The following is a 17749-nucleotide window of genomic DNA, read 5'->3' on the forward strand; positions in this document are numbered from 1 at the left end:
GTGGATAAATATGTCCATTTATGCTTTGACTGGCTCAGTTCTGCTTCTATGATAGAGGAGGGATAGTCTCTTTAATATTGGACTCACATAATGTTTCTGTTGTGCTGTCTTGCCTAAGAGAAATTATATAAATGTGGGGGGAAATGCAAAGAACTGCACTCACCCCATAGTCTATTACCATAATAAGGGAGTAATGATGTTGTAAATTGTGATGATTGCAAAATTATAGGATTTATTTTCTATTATACATCGGATTTCTGTAAGAGATAGTTGTCATGATTGTTGTGATAGGCTGCAGACTGCCGAGAGCGAGGGAGAGTGAGTACGTGATGAGGGATTTTAAAACAGTCGTTTTATTATGGGAGAGAGAGGGAAAGGGAGAGAGCGAGCGAGAGAGAGAGAGATGCGATAACAGCGTTTGCCCTGTTCATATTTGACTCAGTGCTTGTCATTGAACACCGACAGACTCACACAGCGCAGGAAGAAAGTCCACGCATTAAGATCGACATTACAAGGTAAAATATTCATTTTTTTTCTAGATCGCTCGGGATGAATTTAACACGAGCTATCAAAGCCAGAGCTTCTGTCTCCTTCATATTTTAGAGTCTATTTTTTGAATGTTGGGTTAAGGAATAAGCAGCCCAGTGCGCCGCACGAAGGATATATTTGCAAATGTATTAATTTCAAATTAAGTATTATGTATATATTTTTGTGTTAGTTCCCTAATTTATATTATTTTGGCTTTAAAGCGTTGTGAATAAGAAGAAACACCATCGTATTGTGTTCAGTTTGTGTCCGCTTTGTCCATCTAAAGTCCACTACGATTGTTTTTAACAATGTAGATCATTCAACAAATAGTCAATACAAAGTAGCCTACCGATGTTTCCCATTGACAATGTCCAAAAACTCCAGTAGACTACTCATGACGGACTAACTGGGTGATGAATACATGTATGCTGTTCTTCCTATAGGCTATAAGTGGTGGTTTTGTGATAAATGAGTTATTAAATACTAGACGCACTCTTGGGAAACGCGGACCTTCCACATAACTGGGCGCGCGAAGGGATTGAAGCAGATGGCGCGCGCGCTTCTGTCTGTCACCGTTGAGGGATTCACGGGGCAACAGCATACACGTTTACCGACACCCCGGTGTTCGCGGGGCACACATTAAACAGTTAGTCCTTCCTTAACGACGGTTTCACTGATGACACTCATTTGAGTCCCTAATAATGTTTTTAGTCGCAAATGAAGTGAGTGTGGCTGCGCGTGAGCGAGCGCGCGGCGGCAAGGCTGGATACGCTCTGCTGCTCGTGCCATGTGTTTTACCCAAATACATTATTAGCGCGAATGCCCTTTTAGTATGCCAGACGTTGTTTTCTTTTCTCTCCATGTTTTTTGTAATAATGATTAGCTTACAGTTGGCTGTAGGTAGATGTGCTGCCGCTTTCATTACCCATGGCCATGGGTTGCGTGAAGTAGCCGACATGTGATGTTTTTGGGTTAAGTGCGCTTAAAAGGTATGACCTCCCTGATTAAATCTTAACCCCCGAAAAAAAGTCACAACATAAAACCTTTCGGGGGTTAAGATTCACAGCCACAAAAGTTAGAGTATTCAGAGGAGCCTTCTAAGTTAAATAAGTCGCGTTCGTTTGAGGAGGTTACCATAGCAACAGCAAGTTGGTCCATAACTTTTCGTTACGGTATGGTACGTACAGTAGCCTACATCGACAAAACATAAGTAACATCATAGGCTATACATCGAAAAAAAAAAAAAAATCTCTTGACTAAGTCATTTCATATTTTGCAAACTTTCGTTGTGATTACCTTGGCTAATATGTATCATATTGGTGGTTGTCTTTAAGTGTCTGTCACTTAAAGTCACCATGAAATCAAAATTGATCCGTATAAATTGCAGTATTTATTAAAAAAACTATTTATCCGTGCACATTATTATTTATTAATTTCAAGTGCCCTCTTAATCTTTTATCAAAACAACTTCCCCTCTTGCAACAACATCCCTTCTCTGATGATGTTTACTGACGCAAGGGCAGGAAGACCTGTCACTCAGATTGCCTCAAACCACAATGATTGATCCAATCAATTCCCGATGGACAAAATCAAGTCATGTCCTAAATCTTGTTTGAGAAGCCATTTCTCTTGGATATACAGTAGGCCTAAGCAACTATAGGGAAGAAAAGATGATCTCAACTTCCGTTTCATGGCGACTTTAAATGTGTAATGTGCTTGTATATAAAAGTACTTTTTTATAAATAATCTATTCTCATAGTAATCCTACTTATAGTAAGTCCAATAAGTAATTCATGGTGGATTTTCCAACATTATGGCTTTACACTGTTTTAGCATCTTGACCAGCTGGACACTAAACTATTTAGGCTACCCAAACAATGAAGTGAATTGTGGGCGGGACTAGCCTGTTAGTCCGACCACTGGGAAATGAAGGGAATGCATTTCTGTTTGTTGTCGCTAGAGGCAGAAAAGTCATACTTTACACATCTCTAAAGGAGCGGATGAATGTGGATATGTTTAAATGTGGGGAGATGTTTTTTTTTTTTGCATTGCATTGTCTGGTTTTAAGTTATATTTTTTGGGATTGTTGTATAAAAACGCACTTGAGGAGCAGAAAGGAAGCTTAAAGAAGGGCCAAAAAGAAGACAAATAACTATTGAGTCTCTGCACTCCAAATGTGTTTCTACATATCTTGTATTATGGGCTTATGATGTCCATATACACACCTTTCTTATTTTTTTTCCACGTGGTCCTTTCTTGTACAGTAATTGTATGTGTGCCTTGAAACAAAATGCATTTTTCTCCTTTGATGATTTTGCTCTATCAAAGGGACCCAGATACAAATTGATTTTTGTTGTTGTTTTTATGTGAGTATATGCAGATTTTTTTTTGTGATGCACAAAATCCCTTTCAGCTTGGCTAAGCTTCAGCAAGGGGAGGTTCACTGTTACAAAATGGGCCAGGCAGGAGGCAGCTTGCAGTTCGGGTGAACACTCCTCTGATTTTATTTAACGTGACTCCAGCAATCTGTGTCAGCAATAAGCTTGTAATTGTTTACACACAAGGAGCTCTTGCATTTACCAAGGGCGAAATGGAGAAGAAGAGATGGTGTGAGGAGGAAATGTGAAAGGCATCCATGTTGAAATAGACAAGACATTGGCTCAATGGCTTATGTTGGACTAAGGCTTTCCTTGCAAGAGACGGCAATAGATAAATATGGTATTGTCACAGGGAAGACTGACTGACTCACAGCCTTAGGCATTACTTTAATTTACAATAGATGCAGCGATGAGCACATGCAAGGAGGAGAACAAAAAGAAGTGAGGAATGGTGAGTGTAAATGTGTTTATGTTGTAAGATCCAAACCTGAAATATTTTCTGTCATAATTAAAGAAAAGGGCCCATTATACAACCTCTACACACCCTTAGCAATTTGGAAAGCAAGTGTTTCTGTTTCCACAGAAAAAAAGGGAATTGTTCCTCTAAAGAGCTTCCATCTACAGCAGGCCATTGAGTAAAATGAAGTCGACAAGCTTTATCAGATAAGAAGCCCTCAGAGACTAAGTTAAAGTGAGTATTAAAGCTAACAGGGGGCTCTCTTTACAATCCTGAATCAGATTAGTATCATGCAGATTGTCTCTTTGGATACAGACTGCTGTGCATCTTTTTGACATGGCACTAGTGTCAGCAATGTTATAGCTATCTTTTTCTGTTCATTAGTGGAGCATAACAAGCTAACTAAACACAGAAACCTTTTAATGGATGTTTTAAACCTTCTCTAAAATAACAGTGTCCCTCAGAAATTTGTTGGTGTGACTCAGGGTGATAACCTCATTGGTTCACCATGAGAAAGAGTCAGGTGAAGTGAGCAAATGAGGTGATACTTTCAATCTCTCTGGCTTTTAGAGAGCTTGCTGTGATAAGTAAAACGCTCATGTGCTGGTAGCAAGAATCTGCGTATTATTGTGATGCACTTCAAACTGTTTTATTATTTTGTAATTTTAATGTTTTTCTGAATATATTGTGGGAGCCAGAAGTGCTTTTCATGCCAAAGGCAGGAAGTGGTCTCCACTGATAGGCAGTAAGTGGGGCTGTTGTATGCTGTTGAAGTGAAAAATAAAGTAGCGCTTTAAGAGCTATTGGCACTGAAAGTGAATATTCTCCACTAGAAATTAAAATGAAACAATTTATTCCCATGGACCTAACCACACTGGGGAATGATATGTGTCTGTCTGTCCGTCCATCCATCCAACCATCCATCCATTCAAATGCCCAGTGGTGTAGCGGATCGGCACACAGGGAACGTCCTGCAAACATGTGGGCCGCCACGATAACGGACAACACCACCCCGGAACACGTTTTCTGTCGAGGGGGATTCTCGAGTTTGACTGTGGAACAACTCTGGTGTCTGATCATGAAAGAATTTCTCTATCCCAAACCTTGGTCCTTGTTCCCAGGTATCTTCTTAATGTTGCCAAATCCTTTTCAAGGCAAGTCATTCCACTCTGATGCCATCTTGGCAACGACCCCAGGCAGCTATTTTTGTTTATTGTGATTAATACAACTCCTGTCTGCTTGAATAGGGAAAGACTGAAATCTCCAAAATTGTTTGCGCCTCAATAACATAAAATCAGCAATAAAATCTAGCAAAAATGGTATCATACATTTTACGTCTTTGCGCAAATATTGAGTGTTGTGGTTTCTCCCATTCATTTATCTACAAGTAGGCTCCAGCACTCCTCTGAGACCGACATAAGATATAGAAGATGAATGGATTTATCTACAAGTGGTCCATCTCTTTCTCCTTACACTGTCTGCTATGTGGCCTAATCTTACAAGGGCTGAGAATGAGGATGATCTGGTTGATTGGTTAATGCCATTCTAGCAGTCAGACAAACATTTGAATGACAACTATAAATCCGACACTATGATTAGTGCCACTCTGTAATACAGCTCTCAAACATCAGCTGCTCTACCAAGCGAGAAGTATCATCTATTTTGATGGTGTATTATAATCCAATTGATTTCACAATCTCTTTGACACTAAGGCTACTCAAATCTTAAAGAAATATTCCAAGTTTAGTACAAATTAATTACTTGTTAATACAATTGTGGTAAAGTTGATTACCAAAAAAAAAAAAAAAAAAGACTTGTCCTTTGTTTCTTTAATTTCTTTTGCATAAATCGATATTATCTGGATACTTACAATGATGAATATTTTTGGAGTACTTAAAAGTAGAAATATGAAGTATATACTTTTATAAAAGCACTTACATGAACTATTCTGGTAACACTGTATTGATTGTAAAGCTGTTTAATGTTTATGACATTGCATTGTCTTGGCAACAAAGTTCTAAAACTGGATAGAATGTCATACAGAAGTATTCACACTAAAATCATATTAACACTAATATTGTTTGTTTTGATACTGTACTATTGGAACAGTGAATATTTTAAAGTTTATTGATTGTCCCCATTCTCCTCTTTGCCAGTACCTCACTGTAACCCAGATTTGTGCTTCTTTTAAAGATGTGGAAATTAAGTATTGTAGTAATTAACATTATGACACGCTTTCTATTAACTGAGTTTAACTTGCACTGAACCCAGAATATTCCTTTAATCTGGAATATTGCTGAGTTTTCATGCAGAGAGATGTGGACTTTACAGAATCTCCATCGGTAGATGTCCAGATGTCTTGTATTGACAGTATCTCTTTAGTGGTGTGTAATCTGCGTGTGATGTTTGCATTAGACTAAAGCCTCTCTCTATGAGTGAGTGAAAGTGAGATTGTTGTCTAGAAAAATGTGTGTGGTCATGAAAGAGACTAATGTGTCTCATGAAAGAGACTAAACCCAACCCCTAACACGAACGTCCAACAGGAATTGTGAAAATCCTATTGTAAATTTGCCTACTCTTCGAAGATAATTGGCTTATTTCTGTGTTAAATTGGTCTGTTCTACAGGATGTTGAGTGGGTTTAACACGCTCTCACTGCAGACACAGTATGTCAGTTTCTGTGGGACTCAGACTGGTATTACACGCAGAATTATTGTATGACAATGATGGACTGATAGCTGTGGAGGGCCTGAAGCAGAGGAAGAATGTGCGATGGCACATGGACTGGCATTCGCTTTATCAGACAGACAGACAGATGTATTCCCCCTCACACACAGTAATGCCTTCCTCTCTGGAAGAGCACAAATCACCAGTGAGATGGCTGCCTGGCTGGCTTTGGCGAATTTTAAATGTGAAATGTCATTTTCAGTTGCCATTTTGGTTCATATACAAGGAAGGTTGAACTTCATCTTGTTTACTTGCTGTCAGTTGCTTGCTGTCCTCCTACAGAAACCCATGCCAGTCATGAACACAACCAAGTTACCACCAATTTACCTGGTCTTATTAGAAAGTAGAAAAGATAAAAAATGTCTGTTGCATTTTTCCCCCCCAGTTGAGATTGTATGCTAGCTACGGCTTGAGCATTTCAAGTCCAATGTTCTAAACAAAGCATATAATAACCTCGACAACCAGCCTTCTCCAGTGCCTGAAGTCCCAATTATGTCACAATTGACTCTGAGTCAAACTTCCAGTGACCCTGACAATCATCTTTCCTCACCTTGTGTTGAGTTTCAGATATCCATCTCAAAATCTTTCCAATTTGCAGTCGAATGGAAATGTTGTCTCGCTATGTACCTTAATCATTATCTCCACATCAAACGAACAGAGTAGGCCTCAGTTTATGGCTTTGAAGATTTTTTTCTCATCAGTCGTGTGCCTCAAGGAGCCTCTAGATAAGTGTGTGTGTTCTCAAGCACGCTTTAACTCTTTAAAGGAATATTTCAGTTCAATACTTACTGTAAGCTCAATTGACAGTACTTGTGGCATAATTTTGATTAACACAGAAATTACCCCCCCCCCCCCCCCTTTGGTTACAGTGAGTCCCTTATAATGGAAGTAAATGGCACGTATATGTTAATGTTAAAATACATACTTTTTCAATAGCAACTTGACATTTAAAGGGTTAGTTCACCCAAAAATGAAAATTACTAACCCTCATGTTGTTCCAACCCTGTAAGACTTTCGTTCATCTTCGGAACACAAATTAAGATATTTTTGATTAAATGAGAGCTGGCTCACTCCTCCATAGGCTTCTTTGTAATTGAAACTTGCCGACCCAGAAAGTTAGTAAAGACAATGTTTAAAATAGTTCAAGTGACTACAGTGGCTCAACCATAAGTTTATCAAGCGACAAGAATACTTTTTGTGCGAAAAAACTAAACAAAAATGGCCAGCATCACACACACATGACCAGCGTCGGCCAATAGTGAGCCTACGTTCTGACGTACAACCCAGAAGTGCTGCGCTGTTACACTATGTGAACTCAGAGGCCCACACAGAAGAAAATGAATAGTTGAATAAAGTTGTTATTTTTGTTTTTTTTGAGCCACTGTAGTCACTTGGACTATTGTAAACATTGTCTTTACTAACTTTCTGGGCCGGCAAGTTTCAATTACAAAGAAGCCTGTGGAGGAGTGAGCCAGCTCTCAGATTTAATCAAAAATATCTTAAAGGGGTGGTTGATTATGATTTCACTTTTTTAACTTTAGTTAGTGTGTAATGTTGATGTTTGAGCATAAACAACATCTGCCAAGTCACAATGCTCAAAGTTCAAATGAAAGGGAGATATTTTCTTTTAAAGAAATTGCTTTTTAAGGACTACAACAAATGGCTGGTGGGGACTACACGACATTCCTCCCGGGTTAGTGACATCACTAACACTAAAATTTACATAAACCCCGCCCCCGGGAGCGCGATTTATAGATTATCATGACAGAATATGCTAATCAATGACTAGAAGATAGTTAACTCCACATCAGCTACATAAACTTAAACATAAAAAAGATTTAGAAATTTTCAGGACACAAGCTCCTGTAGCTCCGCCCCCATGCTGGGAGCAGCTGCTCATTTGAATTTAAAGGGACACACATAATAACAAAGCGTTTTTGCTCACCCTCAAAAATGTTCAATTTTAACATGCTATATAAAAATATTTGTGGGGTATTTTGAGGCTAAAACTTCACATACACACTCTGGGGACATCAAAGAGTTATTTTAAAAAGAGGGTAAAGTCAAAATAATTTCCTGTGGTAATCAACATTACACCGCAAATTCTGATGACTGAGCTCAGCTTGTACTGAACCTGGAATATTTCTTTTAATGCAGTGAAATCCAAAAAAAAAAAAAAAAATGAGGCCTGAGCTCAGATAGTTAACATTAAGAGCCCTGAGGCACAATGTATCACGTGTACACACTTACACTGGCAAATGACAGATGAGTTTGTCAGCAGTTGCAGCTGCTTGCAGGGATAGAATTAGACAGCAGCATTTATGAATGCAAGAGTTCCGTAAACAAAAGTAAAGAAGTGGAGTATTAAAATAAAACTTCTCAATGCAAAATTAATTTGGATAAAATAAATATGTACTGTTTGCTTGATTTTCACAGACAAGTAGGACAATTGTGAGATATTTATTTAGCAGATAAAGAAGCAATAAATTACACAGTAAATGCTGTAGAGTGTTGCGTGTTGAACCAACATCATTCTTCTACAACAGGGGTGTCCAATCCTGCCCCTGGAGGGCAATAATCCTACACAGTTTAGCTCCAACCAGCTTCAACACACTTGCCTGGAAGTTTCTACCAAAGCCACTTGAATGCAAGCCTTCAAGGTTAGCAAAAAAGCGTAACCTGCTAATGTAACATTTTAGTTTCTGCAAAACAAACAATTTTTTATATATAATGTGGGTTATTGGCTCTGACTAAAAACATTTTTTTAAATATATGTTTCAAAAAATATATTTTAAATATCTAATAAATTTAAGCCTAACAAAACACTTTTTAAATTTATAACATCAGTCAAATGCAAAATTCAAAATCTACTCGCATTAGCACTTTAATTTAAAATGTCTTAAATGACTACAGATCTGTATAAATAATAGTTTGGTATAAGATCAAAATGAATGATCTACATTTCTCTTGAAATCGTTCCTTAAGTGTTTTAGAATTCTCCACCGTTGCTTTTACTTACTGACGCTTATAAATACGGCGGCTGCGAGGATAAAAATGACGTGACTGAAACTGAAACAGATGAATGTGATGGGTACTTGGAGGGGCTGAAAAATAAAAGGGCTTGTTGGCATAATCTGTTGCAGAGGCAGAGTAACATTCTGATGAAAGATTATGAAAACATTCAGTTTTTAATAACATGCACTGAGGAACATGTATAAGGAAAATAAATAAGGTTAATTTTGTTTTCATGTTGTCTTAAAGCAGGTGTATCACTACATTTAAGTAAAAAGTTGACAAAGATAATTTAGAAGCTCAAAGATCCAAGTCAGTGATTGTTCTTTTTTTTTTCCAACATTAGTAGCGAGCATTAGTACAACAGAGTTTCTGTGCTATTATATGGTCTTCTGTTTGTCAATGTGTACAAAACCACAAATGCGTCACCCACGCTATTGTTTAACAGTGTTCAAGTACCAACAACCCCCCTCCTTAACCACTTTTTTTCAATTTGATGTAGAAAATGTGCCTTGTCAGTTCGTGTGTGTGTGTGTGAGGATTTATTCCTACAGCTCTGTTTACCAGTGTGAATGATTATCCTCGTTTGTTAAAGTATGACTCTGATTATGTGAATCTCCAGTGGAGAGAGCGAGAGACTGAGATTCTAATAACCAGAAGAGGAGTGTTGTGAACCTGGTTCATTGGAAGCATAATTAATGGAGTGCGGTTCAGTTGTCATGCGTGATATTTCAGCTCTGGATATACTTGAGGAACTCTTTTGATGAATAGGCAATTAGAGAGAGCCCCCCTATGTCTGCTGCCTGACTGATCTCCTTTTAACAGCATTTCTGTTTCTCTGATACAATGCAAAATGAATCATCAATACCTGGGTCCAGGGAACGCTGAGCCTGTGATTTTAATTGTAGTAGGGTGTCGCGAACTGCTGGTGAATTTATATATGTGTGTGTGTGTGTTTCTGGCCCTTGATTACATTTGCAGTGAATTATCTGAAGCCATCAATAAATATGCATTTCGAATTTTTATACCTGAATAATTCTTGGATCTGATTCAATGTTGTCGTCTCTAGGTTGATGTGTTTAATTCTAATGCGTTATCGCTTGCCAAAGTTTGGCATAGTCTTAATTGAGTCTTTTTTTCTTCCTTTTTCTGATGCATTAATCCTGTCTCACAATCCAGTATTTTCATTCCCCCCCCCCAGATTGATTCTTATTAAAAAGGCTCATCACTCACTTCAATTAGAGAAGGGGGGTGGTGGGTTTGACTTTCAATGGCAGGCTTAAATCTTGTTTCTTGCTTCTTCTTTTTTTGAGGCCTTAATCGTAAAAGTGTTATATTATACATAATTGATGATCCTGCTTGGAAAAGAGGAACGCAATAAACAGCCGCCTCCTAAATGTTCAAAGGAGAAATCTGCTTGCGTTCCTCTTTATTGTATGTTCCACTGAGACGGGGACTGATTCAAACAGAGAGGGGATAAAGTGAATGAATTGTTTGAACTTTTGCGGAGAAACGAAAAAGCACTACACCGCTCAAGCCAGCCGGTCGAATAGGACACTCATGTAACGCACACATTTCTCAATCCGCCATGCTCAGTAATTCACTCAGTAATGCCATTTCAGTTTCCACAGACACTGAAGCTGATAGAATGATGAAGATGGCAGACTGAAGCTCAAAGGGCAATCCCATCAGGCTTTGCTGCTGCTGTGGTGATGGGGCCAGTGATAGGTGCTGGAAGGACTCACCAAAAGTAATTGTAATTGTTTTATTGTGGTGAAGGTAGAAGAATAGTGAGGTTATTTTATTGTGTGGAGCATCTTGTCTTACAGAGGTGAAATACAGCAACTACACAACACTGAAACGTCTTGTCTGAATCTGAGTTTAGATGAGCCAAACCTGTCTGCTGCAGGACAGATCATAGAACAGGGGTTCCCAAACTTTAAGACACAAAAAAGAGGTTTAATCAATTTACTTTAAAGGAGAACTCGGCAACTCTAGCGAACTCTAGTCACTTCTTTGCTGATTTTCCCTTTTGTTGTCGCATGTTTTCCCCACGAGCTCCCCCTACAGCTGTGGGGGGGCGTATATTTCACAACACGGTCGTAAAAAACTCACTTGCGGCGGCCTCCTCCCCCTCTCTACCGCTGCTCATGTGCGTTTGTTTTGATCGGAGCAAGCCAACTGTATCGTGTGGAGCTATGTCTACCGAGGTGGGTAATCTGGTAATACATCATACATGCGTGTGTGTTTATGTCGAATTGCCGTAAAGCAATTCGTGTTTCGCGCTCGTTCTCGTTCTCGTTCTTGCTTCTCACGAGACTTCCAATTTCTATCTTGCCGGGACGGTAGTCCCCAAGTTGCAAGGTTGGTTTTCCGCCTGGGAACGCTGGGGGGAGCGGGGAAAGTCACCAATATCACCAGAACAGGATGTTTAACCATCCAAATGAATTCTAGACAGTTTTATTAAGTTAAAATAGTTACTAAGTTCTCCTTTAAAGGTATAATCAAGTATGCCTACTTTCTTAAGGCTTAAGCTATAGATAAGAAGATAATTTATAGATCCTATGTATTGAAATAAATATTCTAAGGATATAAAATCCAAAAGTAAAATAGATTCTAATAATGAAACATAGTGTAGGATCTTTCTTGGTGTCACAGCAAGTAAGAACAGGCTAATTGATTGAAGTAATGATGCATTCACATGGAACTTGGAGTCGTGTTGATTCAGTAGCCCTTCTGAATGATTCATTAGTTCATTTATTAAAGGTTTCATCAGACTGATTCAAACCTGTAAGTACTAGTTTGTGAGACCAAATCATTAAAAAAACAAACAGCTGTTTGCTTGTGAATCGTTATGAGCTCCATTGCTTCAAGGGATAGTTTACCCAAAAAGGAAAATTCTGTATCATTCCAAACCTGTATGACGTTCTTGCTTCTATAGAATACAAAAGAAGATATTTTGATGATTATGTTGGTAAGAAAACAGTTCTGGTTTCCATTGACTTGCATAGTATTTTTGTCCACACCATGGAAGTAAATAGGAACCTTCACAGTTTTACCAACATTATTCAAAATATCTTCTTTTGTGTTCCACAGAAAAAGAGAAAGTCATACAGGTCTGGAATGAGGATGAGTAAATGATTACAGGATTTTTAGGGTTTACCATTCCTTTAAAAGCACTACAGGCACGGTGTCATGTGTGAAATATGTAAATATAAGGTATGCCCACCAATGAACTTGCTAATTGAATTTGAGAACTTACATTTTTCATATTTCGCACATGAATGCACCACAATTCTAACACTTTGCACGGCCCACAGTTTGAAAACCACTGGTATAAGAGACCCCATGCGGTTCTAACTAAATTTTGTTTGCAGTTTTTTGCCTTTGCAAGTTAAATGCACAATCACAGACTCAGAATCACAGATGATTCTCATTTATTTTTCATTTGCTTGCAAATGGCCTAGACTTCAAAGGTTTGATTGATCCATACCTGGTAGTTTGGCGTGGCAAATATTTTCTTGCCTTCGGGTCACGTTTTTTATGATGGGTCATAAGCGTGGAGCTCTGCAGTGACCTTAATCTGGGGGAGGTCTTGAATTTTGAGAGCTTCGTTGTCTTTTTCCACCATCGTCATCTACAGTCAATTTCCAGGAAGCTGAGTGTGAATGACTTAATGTAGAGAGAAAATCTTGTGCTTGTTGACTCAAAGATCTAGTAATCGCAAAGCATTGCTTTCCTTAGTACATAACTTTCTGAATCTCCGCTATTTATATGCAACCAGAACATAATATCAGAATCAGAGAACACCAGCGGTTATGTACACAGTTGCGTACACAGAAAGCTCTGTCCAAATCACTCGAGGGTGAAATTTGCTCAGAAGTAATACATCACAGAGAGTTTCAATATCATTTCCATCAACTCTAATGCCACACAAACGCACGCTCATTGGAATTCTTTTCCCATTTGAGATCGGAAAACTCTTTATCGATCTCATCAGTGCAATAAAAGCTGCTAAATGCAATGCGATACACATATTCTGCCACAAGCTACATGTTGAAAGGACTATTTAAACATCTCCCTGTGGCCCAGGTATGTTTGAATAAGCAGGCTTTCTAGAGAATGCTATTGACTCGTATGACAAATACATGGCCTAAAGTACTGTACATTTGACAACTTCTTCTAATGAATGCGTTCTATCTCTATATGTATTCATAATGTGTATACTACTGGTCAAAAGATTGGAATAATTAAGACTATTTTTTAATGTAAAAAAAAAAGGCTCTTATGCTCACCAAGGCTGCATTTATTTGATCAAAAATACAGTAAAAACAGTAATATTGTGAAATATTGTTACAATATAAAATAACTGTTTTCTATTGAATATATTTTAAAATGTAATTTATTCCTGTGATGGCAAATCAGATTTTTCAGGAGTCATTACTTAATTGTTACATGATCCTTCAGAAATCATTCTAATATGCATTCAAATAAATGCATCCTTGGTGAAACTCTTAATTAATCCAAACCTTTCATCTGTATATATAATATTATATATATATATTATTATACAGTGCTATGCATAAGTTTAGACACCCATGCTAAAGTTGACTAAAAAGAGGAATAAATAATCATCTTTTGGAAATTGAACTTAATGCCTTAATTAAAAAAATTAGGAAAAATCCAACCTTTAAGGACACCAATTTTCTTTGTGAATGAATAATGTATCGTAAATAAATAAATGTTCTTCCTTAAAATACAGGGTGCATAAGTCTGGACACCCCTATGTTAAATTCCCATAGAGGCAGGCAGATTTTTATTTTTAAAGGCCAGTTACTTCATGGATCCAGGATACTATGCATCCTGATAAAGTTCCCTTGGCCTTTGGAATTAAAATAGCCCCACATCATCACATAGCCTTCACCATACCTAGAGATTGGCATGGAGTACTTTCCATAAGATCATCTCTCAATGCAAATCAAACCAGCTATTAGGCTAACTGAAATAAAACCATGCCAATCTCTAGGTATGGTGAAGGCTATGTGATGATGTGGGGCTATTTTAATTCCAAAGGCCAAGGGAACTTTATCAGGATGCATAGTATCCTGGATCCATGAAGTAACTGGCCTTTAAAAATAAAAATCTGCCTGCCTCTATGGGAATTTAACATAGGGGTGTCCAGACTTATGCACCCTGTATTTTAAGGAAGAACATTTATTTATTTACGATACATTATTCATTCACAAAGAAAATTGGTGTCCTTAAAGGTTGGATTTTTCCAAATTTTTTTAATTAAGGCATTAAGTTCAATTTCCAAAAGATTATTTTTTATTCCTCTTTTTAGTCAACTTTAGCATGGGTGTCTAAACTTATGCATAGCACTGTATATTATATATATATATATATATATATATATATATATATATATATATATATATATATATATATATATATATATATATAATTTTATAACTGCAAATAACTTCTAAATATTCTTTGTTACCTGGTTGACTGATGAAAACTTGCATTCCTGATTTCCAAAAGATTCCTTTCTGAGATTTCTGTTAAGATTTTAACCCTTTTTGTATGCATTATGCATTAGTTGGGTCATGAATGTTCAGTGGGCATTTCATGGGCAATTGGGCATGCTGTGCCAGGCTGAGACTTACCATTTTTGTTAATATTGACCACATTTAAATCTCTTAAAAATATTTTTTAACATTTTTATAACTATAAATATGCATGGTGTTGAGATAAATCATAGTGCTCCATAAAGTACCACTGTAATTTCCTTGACTGGCCAAATGCCCCCACTATAACAGAGTCAAGAGATCAACACACTTTAAGCATGTCATTTGGAAATCGACCATTTAGTTGCTCTCATATTTTAAGTTCTGACAGAATAACGTCTTGCCTTCTGCTGTTCTCTTTTTTGCATGCAGCCTAAAACTATGACTCTTGACCCTGAAAATGGACCCATGGCTACATGCTAAAGTTCAAGTGCTGAGGATTTGCCAGTTGCTAAAAACAGACTTCAGGGTTATTGTACTGTAAACGTTTTTTTTTTTTTTATTGCAAGTAGGCAACGTTTGCAGAGACTTAAATCCAGAAATAAAACCCAAACCACGTGCGAATTAGTTAAAATTAGCTTTTGCATTAGCATTCCAATTTTGGCACTAAGGTAATGCGAGTATTGCTTGTGATGTTTCTCATTTGTAAGTCACTTTAGGTAAAAAATATCTGCTAAATGACTAGATGTAATTGCAAATGTGAGCAAACTGTAGAGCCTGCATTTGAACATTAAAGCTGCTGCCTGATTTGGTTAAAATGGCCTTTGGAGCAGGGTTTGAGCTCCAGTCCTGAAATAGAGAAATAGACCTGTCCTCTTGTCCAGTCAGACGTGAAATCACTAGACTCCTCTCTCCAGCCCCTGCCCGCCAATAACCAATATCCTAGTCAAAGCTGAGAGCCAAAACTTGACAACTCACATGACAAAGTTTTATGAGTAACACCTGCACATGTCCACGTAACATTGCACACATTGAACAGATGTGGGTTGGTAGGTGTGTTCTGACAAATCTGGGTAAAGAGTCTTGCATTGCAATGTGTCCTGTCATCTGTCGTTTTCCACATGTTGGCTGCTGCATCTACAGCTGTACTGTTAAAAGCACGATGACACCAGGCCATGGCTGTCATCACCAGGAAAAGAGAGTGAATCAGAGCATGGAGAAAGAAAGGGAACAGAGATGGAAGTGAGGGAAGGAGAAAGAGCAGCTGAGATTTTATGACACATTGTTGGGGGAGTTTTGGTCAAGAGCCAGATGGTTGTGACAATATAAGTGTGCATGAGACAGCTGTTTGCGTTCTTGATCATGGTATATGTATATGCTGTATACAAATATTAGGGCTGTCAATCGATTAAACATTTTGTGAATTACATATCGATATTAATTAAATTAATTGCATTCAATATAAATGCTGAATGATTTTTGGGGAAAAGACTTGGGATGGGATTATGTACATGTGGCATTTTATACTTATATTTTATTTTACATACATTTTATAATTTAGCATATTCAATATTTAAAATTATTTTTTTAAACATTTTACATGTTAATGAAATTAATTGCATATACATGATCTATTTTTGCAGAGTGATGTCAATGAAGATGCTGCAATGGCATTTTATACTTGTATTTTTATTTTACATTAATGTTATATTTTTAAAACAACTAAAATTAAAGCAAATAAACTTGTTATTTTTTATAAATGTTGAAAATTGTTAAAAGTATATATTTAAAATTTTCAATACGTGTAAAACCAGGATTGTTTTGAGGTTAGAAAGGCATGTCTGATATTCCCATTCAAAGCTATTATCAAGCAGTGGGAGATTAAACAGTAACAGCTCTTACCTTGTCTTTGTTCCCTTTCACTCTTTCATTTTTAGTTACCGGTTTCTTCTTTTTTTTGTGTCTCTTTCTTGGATTGTCACCAGCACTGCGTCTTCTTTCATAACTGGTCTCTGGACACTCATTCACATTCATCTTATTATCCGCATCATTTCTGAATAGTCTCAAAGCCTACTTCCCTTTTTCCATGTAATATTCCTTTCAGTAGTTCAATACCGCTGCTCAAAGTAATTACCAAGGACATCTCCATCTCCATCTATCTTTTTCTCTACTCTTTTTCATAAGACTTCAGCATGGTGCTCTATCGTAACCTTTGATCTGCTGCCTAAACTTTGTCTGACGTTTCATCACAACACTATCGAGTGGTTTATTTTCGTTTGCGTGACGGTTTGCACGAAAACTCACTCCAGGCCTGTGCTGCCAACACGTCTCGAGGCCAAAGAAAAGAGAAATAAAAGCTAATTTCTGCCTGATTCATCATGTGAAGATTGCCCTGCATTTATTGATAATTGCTTTTTTCCGTTTAAAAGGATGGCGTTAAAATGTCATTTGAGTAAACTCTGAGAAACGCAGCTGTCGCTGCAATTAACTTCTCGCTTTCCTTAATGAAAGGATTAATCCACTGGCAAATCTCTTGGGTCTTTACACACATCTATTCATTTCTCTGTCAGCAGCATAAAGCCGACCCGTGTGGTGAAAAATAGGACTATCTGTAGCTCGTGCCAAAAGCGGCATTCAGCTTCGCGGTTTGATGTCGCTTCAACTTTGCCCTCTTAGCTTTATGCCCATTGACTATTAACCATAGCCGCTCTGTCACAGCTTCCTGTCGATGTGTCTCTGCTTATCTGCCTCCTTAACACGCTGCTGCTTTCCCACACTTCAGCTCAGAGCTTCCTTCTTCGTCACAGCGGGACGTCTTCCTGCTCTTTGTCTCTAACCTTCAACAAACATACAGCCAGACAAACACAAGTTCACGTATGAATGCTTTCTGTCGTGAGTAGTCTAAAGTTTACGTGTTCCGAGTTGCACGCACTTGATCAATTTCTAATGTCACTCGACGGAGAGCAAGAGGGGCCTTGGGCGATCGATCACCTCATTGATCCGGTTTTCTTTTCATCACGCTGTGACACACACACACACGCACACACACACAGGTTAACCTGATAAATCAGACACTTGGCAAATGTCGATCAGTCATAGTTTTTTAGTTAATCCATTGATCAAAGCTCAAGACTTTAT

General features: G+C 37.8%; 1 protein-coding gene across 1 annotated transcript in view; it reads left to right on the plus strand.

Annotated features, from left to right (window-relative positions):
* The first annotated feature begins 341 nt into the window (after positions 1-341).
* cdh24b (cadherin 24, type 2b) overlaps positions 342-17749 on the plus strand; it is a 132360-nt gene continuing 114952 nt past the window's right edge. Inside the window, exon 1 of the mRNA XM_079877563.1 lies at positions 342-515. The gene's annotated coding sequence lies outside the window, so the exon portion shown is untranslated. The remainder of the gene's footprint in view (positions 516-17749) is intronic.

Source organism: Squalius cephalus (genome assembly GCF_949319135.1).
Source record: "Squalius cephalus genome assembly, chromosome: 7".
Lineage (NCBI taxonomy): Eukaryota > Metazoa > Chordata > Actinopteri > Cypriniformes > Leuciscidae > Squalius > Squalius cephalus.